This window comes from Vulpes vulpes, chromosome 8 (assembly GCF_048418805.1).
Source record: "Vulpes vulpes isolate BD-2025 chromosome 8, VulVul3, whole genome shotgun sequence".
Lineage (NCBI taxonomy): Eukaryota > Metazoa > Chordata > Mammalia > Carnivora > Canidae > Vulpes > Vulpes vulpes.
The window spans coordinates 47728314-47742769 of record NC_132787.1 but is presented as its reverse complement, the minus strand read 5'-3'; the positions used below and the strand labels follow the sequence as shown (position 1 = coordinate 47742769).

Genomic DNA, 14456 nt, shown 5'->3' with positions numbered 1-14456 from the left:
AGCACTTATCAAGCTCAACACTGATAAACCATCCAGTTAAGAAATGGGCTGAAGACATGGATAACCACTTTTCCAAAGAAGACACCCACATGACTAAAAGACTAGACGCATCATTAGGGAAATGCAAATCAAATCCATGATGAGCTATCACCTCATACGTGTCAGAATGGCTTAAATTAACAATATGGGAGACAGAAGATGTTGGTAAGGATGTAGGGAAAGGGGAACCCTCTTACAGCATTGGTAGGAATGCAAAACAGTGCAGCTACCCTGGAAAAGAGAATGAAGATGCCTCAAAAAGTCAAAAATAGAGGGGATCCTGGGTGGCTCAGTTAGTTAAGCTCAACTCTTGATATTGGCTCAGGTCGCCACAATCTCATAGGTATGGGACTAAGCCTCATGTTGGGCTCCATGCTCAGCATGGAGTCTGCTTGAGATTGTCTATTACTCTCTGCCTCTGCTCTCCCACCCTGCTTACTGCCCCACTCAATATAAATAAAATCTTTGGAAAAAATATTAAAAGTAGTAGTTAAAAGTAAAACTTCCCCACAGCAATTGTACTACTATGTAAGGACGCTGAATCTGCAAGCACCCCAATGTTTACAGTAGCATTATCAACAATAGCCAAACTATGGAAAGAGGTTAAGTGTCCACTGACTTATGAATGAATAAAGAAGATGTGCATAGATACACCATACAATACTCAGCCATTACAAACAATGAAATCCTGCTATTTGCACTGATGGAGATAGAGCTAGAATGTATTATGCTCCGGGAAATAAGTCAGAGAAAGACAAATACCACACAATTTCACTCATATGTGGAATTTAGGAAACAAAACAGATGATCAGATGAGAAGAGAGAGGGAAACAATCGATAAAAGCCTCTTAACAGATAAAAAACACAGTGAATGGAGGGACTTGGGTGTCAGATGGACTAACTGGGTGATGGGTATTAAGGAGGGCACTTGTTCTGATGAGCACCAGGTGTCATACGTATGTGATGAATCACTGCATTCTACTCCTGAAACCATAATTACACTCTAAATTAACTAACTAGAATGTAAATAAAAATTTGAAAAAGACCCTAAAATATCTTTTAACAGGACTAAACAGCATATACTACAGATGTCCACGAGGTGTCCAATCACAACTACATCAGGCACAGCAACGTAAACCAGCATCTCAAACCATGCTCTCCAACATACTTTCCCAATTGGCATTTCTCCTTCTTTCCTGGAATAACAAATGCTTAAGGGAAGGGCGGGGGTTGGGGGCGCCAAGTGCTGACAAAACTCTTTTCAGATTTTTAGCTACCATCATACTTTCAAATACCAACAAGGCCTGTAATAGTAGTCTTTTCTGTTATGAGATGTATGATGACAATAACAGCCTCACAGGCAAACTTTTTTAAAGTTAAAGTACTAAAAACAGGTAGTTATACATAAAAGTAAGGATGCTGACTTTGAAAAGAAGTCATAGGTTTATTTATTTTTTAAAAGATTTTATTTATTTATTCATGATAGACACACACAGAGAGAGAGATAGGCAGAGACACAGGCAGTGGGAGAAGCAGGCTAATCCCGGGACTCCAGGATCACGCCCTGGGCCAAAGGCAGGCACTATACCACTGAGCCACTCAGGGATCCCAAAGTCATAGGTTTAAATACTATCCTTATTAAATGGGTGATCTGCCAATAATGTCATACAAAAAATAAACTTATATCCTACCTTAAATCAAAATAAATTCCAGATGGCTTACAGATTTAGATGCAAAAGTGCTAGGAGAATACAGATGAACAGTTGTATGCTCTTCAGTAGATAACATCCATATATAACACTCTGGTGGGCTAAACATTTATCAGCCTTAACCACTGGTCCTTTAATTTAGGAGCCTAATTATTTGGAAAAGGGTCTTTCCATATCTAATTAAGGTAAAGATCATGAAATAATATCATCCTAGATTTACAATGGGCCTTTAACCCAATTAGCAATGTCCTTATAAGAGAAAAAAGATATAGTAGGACACAGGGAGTGCACTGAGAAAAAGGCCATGGGAAGATGAAGGCAAATATTCAAGTGAAACTGGCAGAAGCTAAGGAAAACCAAGAGCCCACCAGATGCTGAAAGAGGGAAGCCTTTGGAGAGAGTCTAGCTCTTCCAATATTTTTTTTTTCTTCCAATATTTTGATTTCCAACTTTAGGCCTCTAGAACTTTGAGAATAAATTCCAATTGTTGGAAGCTACCAAATTTTGGCAATCTATTCTAGCAGCCCTATGAAACAAATAAAATATTAAAATGTAAAATTTGGGGCACTGTGTGGCTCAGTGGTTGACAGTCTGCCTTCAGCTCAGGTTGTGATCCCAGGGTCCCGGGATCGAGTTCTCCATCAGGCTCCCTGCAGAGAGCCTCCTTCTCCCTCTGCCCCTGTCTCCACCTCTCTGTCTCTCATGAATAGGTAAAATCTTTAAAAATAGATACATAAAGCCTAAAATGCCTAATGACTGAGAGAGGGAAGGCCATCTGAAGACACAGGAAAAAAGGCCATTTATAAGGCAAGGAGAAAAGCACAAAGAGAAAGCAATCCTGCTGAAACTTTAATTTCAGACATTTTTAGAAATATTGAGAAAATAAATTTCAATAGTTTGAGCCAAATAAGTAAATAAATTAAATGTGTATAATTCAAACTATCTCGACACAGAAAGTTTATAAATAGAATAGTTAAATGAGGAGTATTCCAAAAGAAAGAAAAGGACAAGGAAACAAAGAATGGCCATTTAAAAAAAAAAAAAGGAATCAATGTTTGCTATATAATACTAGCAAAAATTAAAAAGAACTAGAGTGAAATAGAGATTAGAAAAACAAAAGATTGTATGTTGGCAAATTGAATTTAAATAAAAAAAATCAGTGAAACTAAGTGTTGATTCTCTGACAATATAAGCCTTTCTTTCTAAAGGTTTGTCAGTTTTGTTTATCAAGACAAAGGGAGAATCAAATACATGAAATACAAAAAATGAAAGAAGTTACAACCCCCAGCATGGAAATACAAAGGATTATAAGACAATATTATGAAAAATTATAAGCCAACAAATTAGACAACCTGCAAGGAATGAATTCATTTCTAGAAACATACAATCCTCCACAACTCAACCATGAACTCACAGAAAATCTAGGTAGACTGATTAATACTAACCGATTAATCAGTAACCAAAACACTCCCAACAAACAAAAATACAAGACCAGCTGACTTCACTGGTGAATTCTACCAAATACTTAAGGAAGAATTAACACTTGTTCTTCTTAAACTAATTCAAAACAACTAGAAGAAGTACCATTTCCAAATTCATTCGACAAGACCAACATTAACCGGACACCAAAATTATAGACCCATTTCCTGATTAAAATATATCCAAAAATCGCTAACAAAATATGAACAAATGAACTTCAACAACACATTCAAATGATCATCTATTATGATCAGGTGGGATTTGTTCCCGATGTGGAAGGGTAGGTCAATATTCATAAATCAAAGTAAATTACCAAAACAAGGCAATTACCAAAATAAAGGATAAATATCAATCATCTCAACAGATGCAGAAAGAAATATTGTCCATATCTCAAAATCCATTCATGATAAAAAATGTCACTAAGAGAGGTTGTATAGGGAACATACCTCAACATAATAAAGACCATCTACGAGAAACCAACAACTGAATACTACTCAATGTTGAAAAGCTGGAAGCTTTTCCTCTAAGAGCAGGAAAAAGACAAGGATATCCATTCTCACCACTTTTACTTAACATATTATTGGAAGGCTCAGCTCACCAATCAGGCAAGAAATGAAGTAAACATCTTCCAATTAAAAGAAAAACAAAACTGTCACTACTTGCACATAACATAATACTACAAAGAGAAAACCCTAAGATTCCACCAAGAACTACTAAGATTAATAAACTGAGTAAAGATGCAGGATACAAAATTAATATACAGAAATCTGTTGTGTTTCTGTACACTAATAACAATGTAGCAAAAATGTTTTTTTAATAGCATAAAAAAGAATAAAATACTGAGGAATAAATTTAATCAAGGAAATAAAGGATCTATACTTTGAAAACTCTAAGACACTAATGAAAGAAACTGAAGACAACCCAGATAAATGGAAAGAAAAACCATGTTCATGGACTGCGATAATACTGTTAAAATCTCCATGCTACCCAAAGCAATCTAAAAATTTAATGCAAGACCGATCAAAATGCCAATAATACTTTTCACAGAACTGGAACAAACAATCCTAAAATTTGTGTGAAACCACAAAAGACTCCAAATCGCCAAAGAAATCATGAGAAAAAACAAAGCTGGAAATGGATGAAAGACCTAAATGTGAAACAGGAATGCAACAAAATCCTAGAGGAGAACAAAGGTGGCAACCTCTTGCTAGACACGTCTCTAAACGGAAGGGAAAAAAGGCAAAACATGAACTATTGGGAGGGACTTCATCAAGATAAAATGCTTTTCAAAGCAAAGGAAACAGTCGACAAAACCAAAAGACAACCGACAGAATGGGAGAAGATATTTGCAAGTGTCTCATTAGTTAAAACACTAGTATCCAAAATCTATAAAGAACGTATCAACCTCAACACCCAAAGAATAATCCAACAACTGAGAAATGGGAAGAAGACATGAACAGACATTTCTCCAAGGAAGACAGACAAATGGCCAACAGACACATGGAAAAATGTTCACCATCACTCGGTATCTTGGAAATACAATTCAAAACCACAATGAGATAGCACCTCACTCCAGTCAGAATGGCTAAAATTAACAAGTCAGGAAACAACAGAGGTTGGTGAGGATGTGGAGAGAGGGGATCCCTCTTATACTGTTGCTGGGAATGCAAGCTGGTGGAGCCGCTCTGGAAAACAGGATGGAGGTTCCTGAAAAAGTTGAAAAGACAGCTACCCTATGACCCAGCCATTGCATTCCTAGGTATTTACCCCAAAGATAAATGTACTGTGATCCGAAGGGGCACCTGCATCCCAATATTGATACCATCAATGTTCATAAGAGCCACACTATGAGAGACCAGATGTTCATCAACAGATGAATGGATAAAGATGTCATATAGACATACACAATGGAACCCTCCTTAGCCATAACGTGAGGGCAGCCTGGGTGGCTCAGTGGTTTAGTGCCGCCTTCAGTCCAGGGTGTGATCCTGGAGACCTGGGATAGAATCCCTCGTCAGTCTTCCTGCATGGGGCCTGTTTCTCACACTGCCTGTGCCTCTGCCTGCCCCCCCCCCCCTCTCTGTCTGTCTTTCATGAATAAATACATAAGATCTTAAAAGAAGAAATTTTGTCATTTGCAAGACATGGATAGAGCTAGAGGGTATCATGCTGAGTGAAGTAAGTCAATGAAAGAAAGGTAAATATCATAGAATCTCACTCGTACAGGGAAATTTAAGACACAAAACAGGATCATAGGGGAAAGGAGGAAAATACAAAACAAGATGAAATCCGAGATGGAGACAAACCATAAGAGATTTAATCATAGGAAACAAACTGAGGGTTTCTGGAGGGAAGAGAGGTGGTGGGATGTGGTAACTGGATGATGGACATTAAGGAGGGTATGTGATATAATGAGCACAGGGTATACGACTGATAAAAAAAACTGTATTCTACTTCTGAAACTAATAACATGTTAATTAACTGAATTTAATTTAAAACAAAATTTTTTTTAAAAAGCTAGACATGTTACCATGCCAGATTTCAAACTATGCTACAAAGCATAGTAATCAAAACAGTTACAGGACAACTAGCTAGCTCAAGTAGAGCATGAGACCCTGGATCTCCGGGTTGTGAGTTCAAGACCCATGTTACGTATCAAGAATACTTGAAAATTAAAAAAAAAAAAAAGGAAAGGAAAGGAAAGAAGAAAGGAAGAAAGGAAGAAAGAAAAGAAAGAAAGAAAGAAGAAAGAAAGAGAAAGAAAGAAAGAAAGAAAGAAAGAAAGAAAGAAAGAAAGAAAGAAAGAGGAAACAGGTATGGTAGGGGAACAAAATTTAACAAAGATTGAAGGAACAGATAGAAAGTCCAGAAATAAACCCACATTTATACAGTCAATTTATGACAAAGAGGCAAGAAGATATAATAAGAAAAACATATATCTGCAGTAAACAGTATTAGAAAAACTGGACGCCTACATGCAGAAGAATGAAACTGGAACACCTGCTTTCAGCATATACAAAAAATAAACTCAAAACCAATGAAAGACCTAAATAGAAGTCCTGAAAGCATAAAACTCCTAGAAGAAAAGAGGAGCAATAATCTCTTGGACTTCGGCCTTAGCAGTATTCTTCTAGATCTGTGTCCTTAGGCAAAGGAAACCACAGCTAAAGTAAACAATTGGGAGTCCATGAAATCAAATGGCTTTTGCACCGTGATGGGAAACATCAACAAAATAAAAAAGGAATCTACTAAATAAATCTACTACTTATATGCAAAAGGTGTTAATATCCAAAATATACAAAGAACTCCTAAAACGCAACAGTAAAAATAACTCAGTCCAAATGAAAAACGGAAAGAAGGCATGAACAGACATTTCTCCAAAGATGACCTATAGAGAGCCAAGAGACCCATGAAGAGATGTACCACATCAATCCTCATTAGGAAAATGCAAATCAAAACCAAAATGAGACATCACCTCATACCCATCAGAATGGCTAAAATAAAAAACACAAGAAACAAGTGTTGGTGAGGATGTGGAGAAAAAGGAGCACTTGTGCACTGTTGGGTGGGAGTGTAAATTGATGCAGGCCCTATGGAAAATAGTATGAAAGTTCCTCCAAAAATTTAAAACAGAAATACCATGTGATTCAGCCATCCCAAGGGCTGGGTATATATTCAAAGAAAATGAAAATACTAATTCAAAAAGATCTATGCACCCTCCATATTGACTGCAGCATTATTTACAATAGCCAAGGTATGGGAGCAACTCAAGTATCCATCAACAGATGAACGGATGAAGAAGATGTCGCTTACACACACACACACACACACACACACACACACACACACACGCAGGATTGCTCAGTTGTAGAAAGATTTTGCCATTTGTGATAATATGGATGGACCCAGAGGGCATCGTGCTAAGTAAAATAAGTCAGAAAAAGAAAAATGCCATACATATGATTTCACTTCTTTGTGGAATCTAAAAAAAAACAGAAACAGACGCATAAAAATACAGAGAATAAACTGGTAATTGCCAGAGGGGAAGAGGGTCAAAGGATATTGGATAAAACAAGTGAAGGGCTTTAAGAGGTATAGACTTCCAGGTGTAAAGTAAGTAAGTCACAGGGATAAAAAGTACTACGCAGAAAATACAGTAATATCATCCTAACTTTGGCGGCAGAGGGTAATTACACTTATGAAGGTGAGCATATCATGACATTATGTAATCATCAAATCATGATGTTGTTGATGTTGTACCTGTGAAATCAAAATAATCTTGTAGGTCTGCTATACTTCAATTTAAAAATAAATGTCAGAATGCTGCCAACTAGCTATCTCCTCAGTAAAGCTACTTACAACAGTCTTGAATAAAAAATGCAGTCCCGTGATAGTCTCCAGTGTCCCTTCTCTTGCTGATAGAATGCATGTGATCCCTTTATGTGACTGGCTGAGGAGGCAACGGTGACACGCTAGCATTTGTGGGATTATGACTGCAAGCCTCTATGTCCGAATCCCACCCAGGCTGAATGACAACACAGTGACATGAGGTCTCAACAGTCAGCCCAGCAAACCCACACACATGTACTGTCACTGGGAAGTCTGGTACTAAACCCTTTCATAGATTACCCACGTGTGAGCTGAGGTTCCCTCCATAGCAGAGGAACTTCCTTGCTGTGATCTAATAAATAATAATAAATAATACAAAGACAGGTGCAACTGCTTTGATTGTTTATAAACCTAAACACAAAATAGGTTTTTGTTTATATTCTAACAGTGTAATTCTCCCACCAACACTGGAGTTAGGAAATGGGAGGAGAAAGAAAAAGGAAAATCAACCTAAAGTCTCTTAGGACAGAGGGTTTCAAGAGGAGATAATGAAATTGTTTGAGGGAGCCTGAGTGGCTCACTCAGTTCAGCAATGGCCTTCGGCTTAGGTCATGATTCCGGGGTCCTGGATTCAAGCCCCACATCGGGCTCCATGGTGAGCAGAGTTTGCTTTTCCTTCTCCCTCTGCAGCTCTCCCACTGCACATGCTCTCGCTCGCTCTCTCGCTCTCTCTCTCTTGCTCTCTCAAATAAATAGGTTTATTTGAAAGTTTTAAAAATTATTTGAAAGTCTCCTCTTACCAGCATCTAAGAGAAACAAAAAGGCAACAAGGTGCCCTGGTCGGAACATGCTGACATCATCTCAAATAATGGATGAAAACTATGTCTGAGAATGAATTAAGGAAGGGAAAGAATACCCTCCAGATAATGAAAAACCAGCCTCCCTCATAGAATCTAAACACTGAGTTTTAAGATGCCACTGTTGTATGTACCACTAAGAACGTTACACTATGACATATAATAGCTATATGACACATATTGATTTCACAAGCGTTAAAATATGAAAAATATGACTCTTCAAATCAATTTTTTAAAAATCAAAAACATTCTAAATGCTTAAGGAGGGAAGATGGAAGGCAGAGGGGGAGAGCAGGCTAAATAGTACCATAAAACATTTTGAAGGGGTTAGTTAGCACGTGTGGCTTAGTCAGTTAAGCGTCTGCTTTCGGCTCAGGTCATGATCCCAGGGTGCTGGGATTGAGGCCATCATCAGGCTCCTGGCTTAGTGGGGAGCCTGCTTCTGCCTCTATCCTTCCTCTCTTCTGTACTCTCTGGCAGTCTCTCACTACAACACAAGTAATCTTCAAAAAAATGTTTTTAAAACATGATCAAATAATGTAAATGTAAAAAGAAGTAAATTTTTTAAAAATCAAGAATATTAACCATTACACTAAGTGTTAAAGGATTAACTAGTTCATCTCAAAAACAGATGACCAGATTGCACTAAAAAGTAAAACGTATGGACCCCTGGGTGGCTCAGACTGCTGAGGGAGGGTCCAACTCTTGATTTTGGCTCAGGTTATGCTCTCAGAGTCATGAGATGGAGCCCCGTATCAGGTTCCACTAACTACATAAAGGGCATAATCCAACAAGATTTAACAAATATATATGCACCCACCATGGGAGGAACCAAATATGCCAATCAACTGATAACAGATATGCAAAGTGGAATGAAGAATAACACAGTACCAGTAAAGGCTTTAACACCCCATGTATAGCAATGGACAGATCATCAAAAAAGAAAATCAAGAGTTACTTTGAATAACGCACTGGACCTGATGGATCTGCAGATATATTTAGAACATTCCATCTTCAAACAGTAGAGTACTTTGCAAGCCAAACTATTCTCCAGAATAGATAATATTTGAAGCCACAAAACCAGTCTTAATAAATTCAAAAAGACTGAAGTCACACACTGCATCTTTTCTGACCACAAGGCTATGTATGAAACTAGAAATCAAACACAAGAAACCATCTGGAGAGAACACACATATACAGAAGTTAAATAACCTGATACTAAGAAATGAATGGGTTAACCAAGAAATCAAAGAGGAATTAAGAAAATACATGAACAAATGCAAATGAAAACACAACAATCCAAAACCTTTGGGTGCAGCAAAAGCTGTTCTTAGGAGTAACTTTACAACAACACAGACCTACCTCGAAAAGCAAGAAAAATCTCAAATAAACAACCTAACTTCACAAAATAAGGACATAGAAAAAGAAGTAAGCAAAACCCAGGACCAGTAAAAGGAAAAAAAGAATAGAGTAGAAATAAACGAAATAGAAACTAAAAAAGCAATGGAACAGATCAAAGAAACCAGAAGCTGATTCTTTGAAAAGTTCAACAAAATGGATAAATCTTTAGCAACACTTATTTAGAGAGAGAGAGAGAGAGAGAGAACACAAAATCAGGGTTAAAAAAAAGACAAAAACTGACAAAGAAATACAAAAGATTATAAGAGAATATAATGAAAAATTACATACCAACAAACTGGGACAAACAAGAAGAAATGGGTAAATTCACAGAAACATAACCTCCCAAAAGTGAATCAGGAAAAGAGAAAAGAGAAATCTGAACAGAATTGTTACGAGCAAAGAAATCGAATCGGTAAACAAAAAGCACCCAACTGCTTAATCAAGATAAAAAGCTCTGCACAGCAAAAGAAACAGGCTGCAAAACTACAAGACAACCTACAGAATGGGAGAAGATAATTGCAAATGACCTATCAGATAAAGGGCTAGTATCCAAGATCTATGAGGAACTTATTAAACTCAACAGCAAAGACATAATCCAATCATGCAATGGGCAAAAGACATGAAGGGAAACTTCACAGTGAAAGACATAGACATGTCCAACAAGCACATGAGAAAATGCTCTGCATCAATGGCCATCAGGGAAATACAAATCAAAACCACAATGAGATACCACCTCACATCAGTGAGAATGGGGAAAATTAACAAGACAGGAAAAAACAAATCTTGCAGAGGATGTGGAGAAAGAGGAACCCTCTTGCACTGTTGGTGGGAATGTGAACTGGTGCAGCCACTCTGGCAATCTGTGTGGAGGCTCCTCAAAGAGTTTAAAATAGAATTGCCCTATGGCCCAGCAATTGCACTGCTGGGGATTTAGCCAAAGATACAGATGTAGTGAAAAGGCTGAACACCTGCACCCCAATGTTTATAGCAGCAATGTCCACAACAGCCAAACTATGGAAGGAGACTCGGTGTCCATCGAAAGATGAATGTATAAAGAAGATGTGGTCTCTGTATACAATGGAATACTACTCAGCCATTAGAAATGACAAATACCCACCATTTGCTTCAACGTCAGTGGAACTGGAGGGTATTATGCTGAGTGAAATAAGTCAATCGGAGAAGGACAAACATTTTAGAGTCTCATTCATTTGAGGAATATAAAAAATAGTGAAAGGGAATAAAGGGGAAAGGAGAGAAAATGAGTGAAAATATCAGTGAGGGTGACAAAACTTGAGAGACACCTAACTCTGGGAAATGAACAAGGGGTGGTGGAAGGGGTGGTGGAAGGGGAAGTGGCTGGGGGGTTGGGGTGACTGGGTGATGGGCATTGAGGGGGGCACATGGCGGGATGAGCACTGGGTGTTATGCTCTATGCTGGCAAATTGAACACCAATGAAAAAATAAAAATACTAAAAATCAAAAACAAAGTAACAAAGAAAAAAAAGTACCCAACCAAAGTCTAGGACCGCAGCTTCACAGGTGAATTCCACCAAACATTTAAAGAGACGATAGTTTCTATTATTCTCAAACTATTTCCAAAACTAAAATGGGAAAGAAAGCTTCCAAATTCATTCTGTCATTACCCTGACACCAAAATCAGGTAACATCACTACAAGAAAAAGAAATACAGGTCAACATCTGATGAATACAGATACAAAATCCTCAACAAAATATGAGCAAACAGAACCCAACAATACATTTTAAAAAAAATCACTCATCACAATGAAGTGAGGTTTATTCCTGGGATGCAAGAGTGGGTTGAAATTCAAAAATCAGACAACATGAAAGATCACATTGACAAGAAAAAGAAGAAAAACCATATGAACACTTCAATAGGTTCAAAAAAGCATTGGAAAATGTATAGCATTTATTCATGTTAAAACACCATCCACAGGGCAGCCCGGTTTGCTCAGTGGTTTAGCGCTGCCTTAGGCCCAGGGTGTGGTCCTGGAGACCCGGGATCAAGTCCCATGTCGGTAGCTCTGCATGGAGTCTGTTTCTCCTCTGCCTGTGTCTCTGCCTGCCTCTCTCTCTCTCTCTCTCTCTCTCTCTCTCTCCATGTGTCTCTCTCCAATAAATAAAATGTTTTTTTTAAAAAAAAAACACTCCACAAAGGAGGTTTACAGGGAAACTCAACATAATAATGCCATATATGAAAAGCCCAAAGCAAACATCATACTCAATGGGGGGAATATATTAAGAGCTCTCCCCCCAGGTCAGGAAGAAGACAAAATGTCCACTCTCACCACTTCGATTCAACGTAGTACTAAAAGTCCTAGCTATGGCAATCAGACAACAAAAAGAAATAAAAGGAACCCAAATTGGTAAGGAAGAAGTAAAACTTTTACCATTTGCAGATGAAATGATGCCATACATAGGCTATCCTAAACACTCTACAAAACAGAAACAAAAACAAAAAACAAAACAAGCCTACTCGAATTGATACATTCAGTAAGACTATAGAATACAAAATCGATATACAGAAATCCACTGCATAACTATACAGTAATAATGAGGTAGCACAAAGAAACATTAAAAATCCCATTTACAATCGCAGCAAAAATAATGAAATACAGGGAATAACTTAGCCAAGGAGTTGAAAGACTTGTACGATGAAAACCGTAAGACACTGATGAAAGAACCTGAAGACAACACAAGCAAATGGAAAGATATTCATACCCACGGACTGGAAAAACAAATATTTTTAACATGTGTACATGAGCAAAAGCAATGTGGAGATTTAATGCAATCCCTATGAAAAACCAAAATACCAACAGTCCTTTTCACACAGAGGTAGGATAAACAAGCCTAAAATTTGTAAGGAACCACTAAAGTTCCCCAAGAGCCAAAGCAATCTTGAAGAATAACAAAACCAGAGGTATCACAACTAGATTTCAAGATATACAACAAAGCTGTAGGAATCAAAATAAAATGGTACTGCCTTCTGATCATGCGAGACTCCTAACTCAGGGAAACGAACAAGGGATAGTAAAAAGGGAGGGGTGCGGGGAGTTGGGATGACTGGGTGATGGGCACTGACAGGAGGGCACTTGATGGGATGAGCACTGGGTGACATGCCATATTTTGGCAAAATGAACTCCAAGAAAACAATTTAAAAAACGAAAAAAAAAATGGTACTGGCACAAAAATAAATACATAGATCAAGAGAACAGAAAAGAAAGGCCAGAAACAAACCTACAATTATAGGGTCAATTAATCTTCAACGTATTACCTAAAAATACACAATGGAAAAGATCTCTTCACCAAATGGTGTTAGGAAAACTGAACAGCAACCTGCAAAAGAATGAAACTGAACCGCTTTCTTACACCAAACACAAAAAAACTCAAAATCAATTAAGGACCTAAATGGGAGACTTGAAACCATAAAAATCATAGAAGAGAACAAAGGCAGTAATTTCTCTGATGTCGGCCATGATGTTCTTGTATCAGTGTCTCCTGAGTCAAGGGAAATAAAAGCAAAAATATACTATTGGGACTACATCAGAATAAAAGGCTTCTGAACAGCAAAAGAAACAATCCACAAAATATCTGATAAAGGGTTGCTATTTAAATATATGAAGAACTACTGTAGTCTCAAAAAACTAATCCAATTGTTTTAAATGGGCAAGAAGACACGAACATACATTTATGTAAAAAAAAAAAGTTTTGGCCAACAGACACATGAAACGATGCTCAACATCAATCATCAGATGAACACAAATCAAAATCACAATGAGATGTCACTTCATACTGTCAGAATTACTAAAGTGAAAAAAACGCAAGAAACCAACAAGAAATATTGAGTGTGATGTTTGAGAAAAATATGTACAGCCAAGAACACTTTATCCAGCAAGGCTGTAATTCAAAATAGAAGTAGAGATAAAAAGCTTTCGGGATAAACAGAAACTAAAAGAATTGGGGTTCACTAAATAAGCCCTGCTAGAAGTATTAAAGGAGATCCCTTAAGCAAAGGGAGATCCCAAAAGTAACAAAGACAAGAAAGGAACAGAGAGAGTGACTTTATAGGTAATACAATGGCACTACGTTCATATCTTTTTGAAAAATATTTTGTTTTGTTTACGAGAGAGAAAGAGAGAGAGAGAGAGAGAGAGAGAGAGAGAGAGAGAGCCCTGAAAAGAGGGAAAAATAGAGTCCCTACTGAGCAGGGAGCCCAATAAAGAGCCTGATCCCAGGATTACAAATCCATGGCCTGAGCTGAAGGCAGAGGCTTAACTAAACTGAGCTACTCAAGCACCCCTAAATTCTTATCATTCAATACTCAAGGTAAACAGAATAAATGCCCCAGTCAACACACAAAGGATACCAGACTGGAAAAAAAGCAAGACCCACTGATACGCAGCTTATAAGAGTTTCATTTGAGATTGAAAGACACCTCCAGATTGGAAGGCAGAGGGAGTAGAGAATCATTTGTCATACTAATATGCATCAAAAGAAACCTTGTGTAGCAATCCTTATATCAGACAAATTAGATTTTAAACCAAAGACTGTAATAAGAGTTGAGGAAAGATGCTATAGCATAGTTAAAGGGTCCATCTAACAAGAGGTTCGAACAATTGCAAAT

The 14456-nt window shown here is 37.6% G+C and overlaps 1 protein-coding gene across 6 annotated transcripts in view; it reads right to left on the bottom strand.

Moving 5' to 3' along the window:
- Nucleotides 1-14456, bottom strand: part of LOC140599936 (uncharacterized) — a 102186-nt gene that overhangs the window by 47510 nt on the left and 40220 nt on the right. The gene's annotated exons all lie outside the window — the stretch shown is intronic.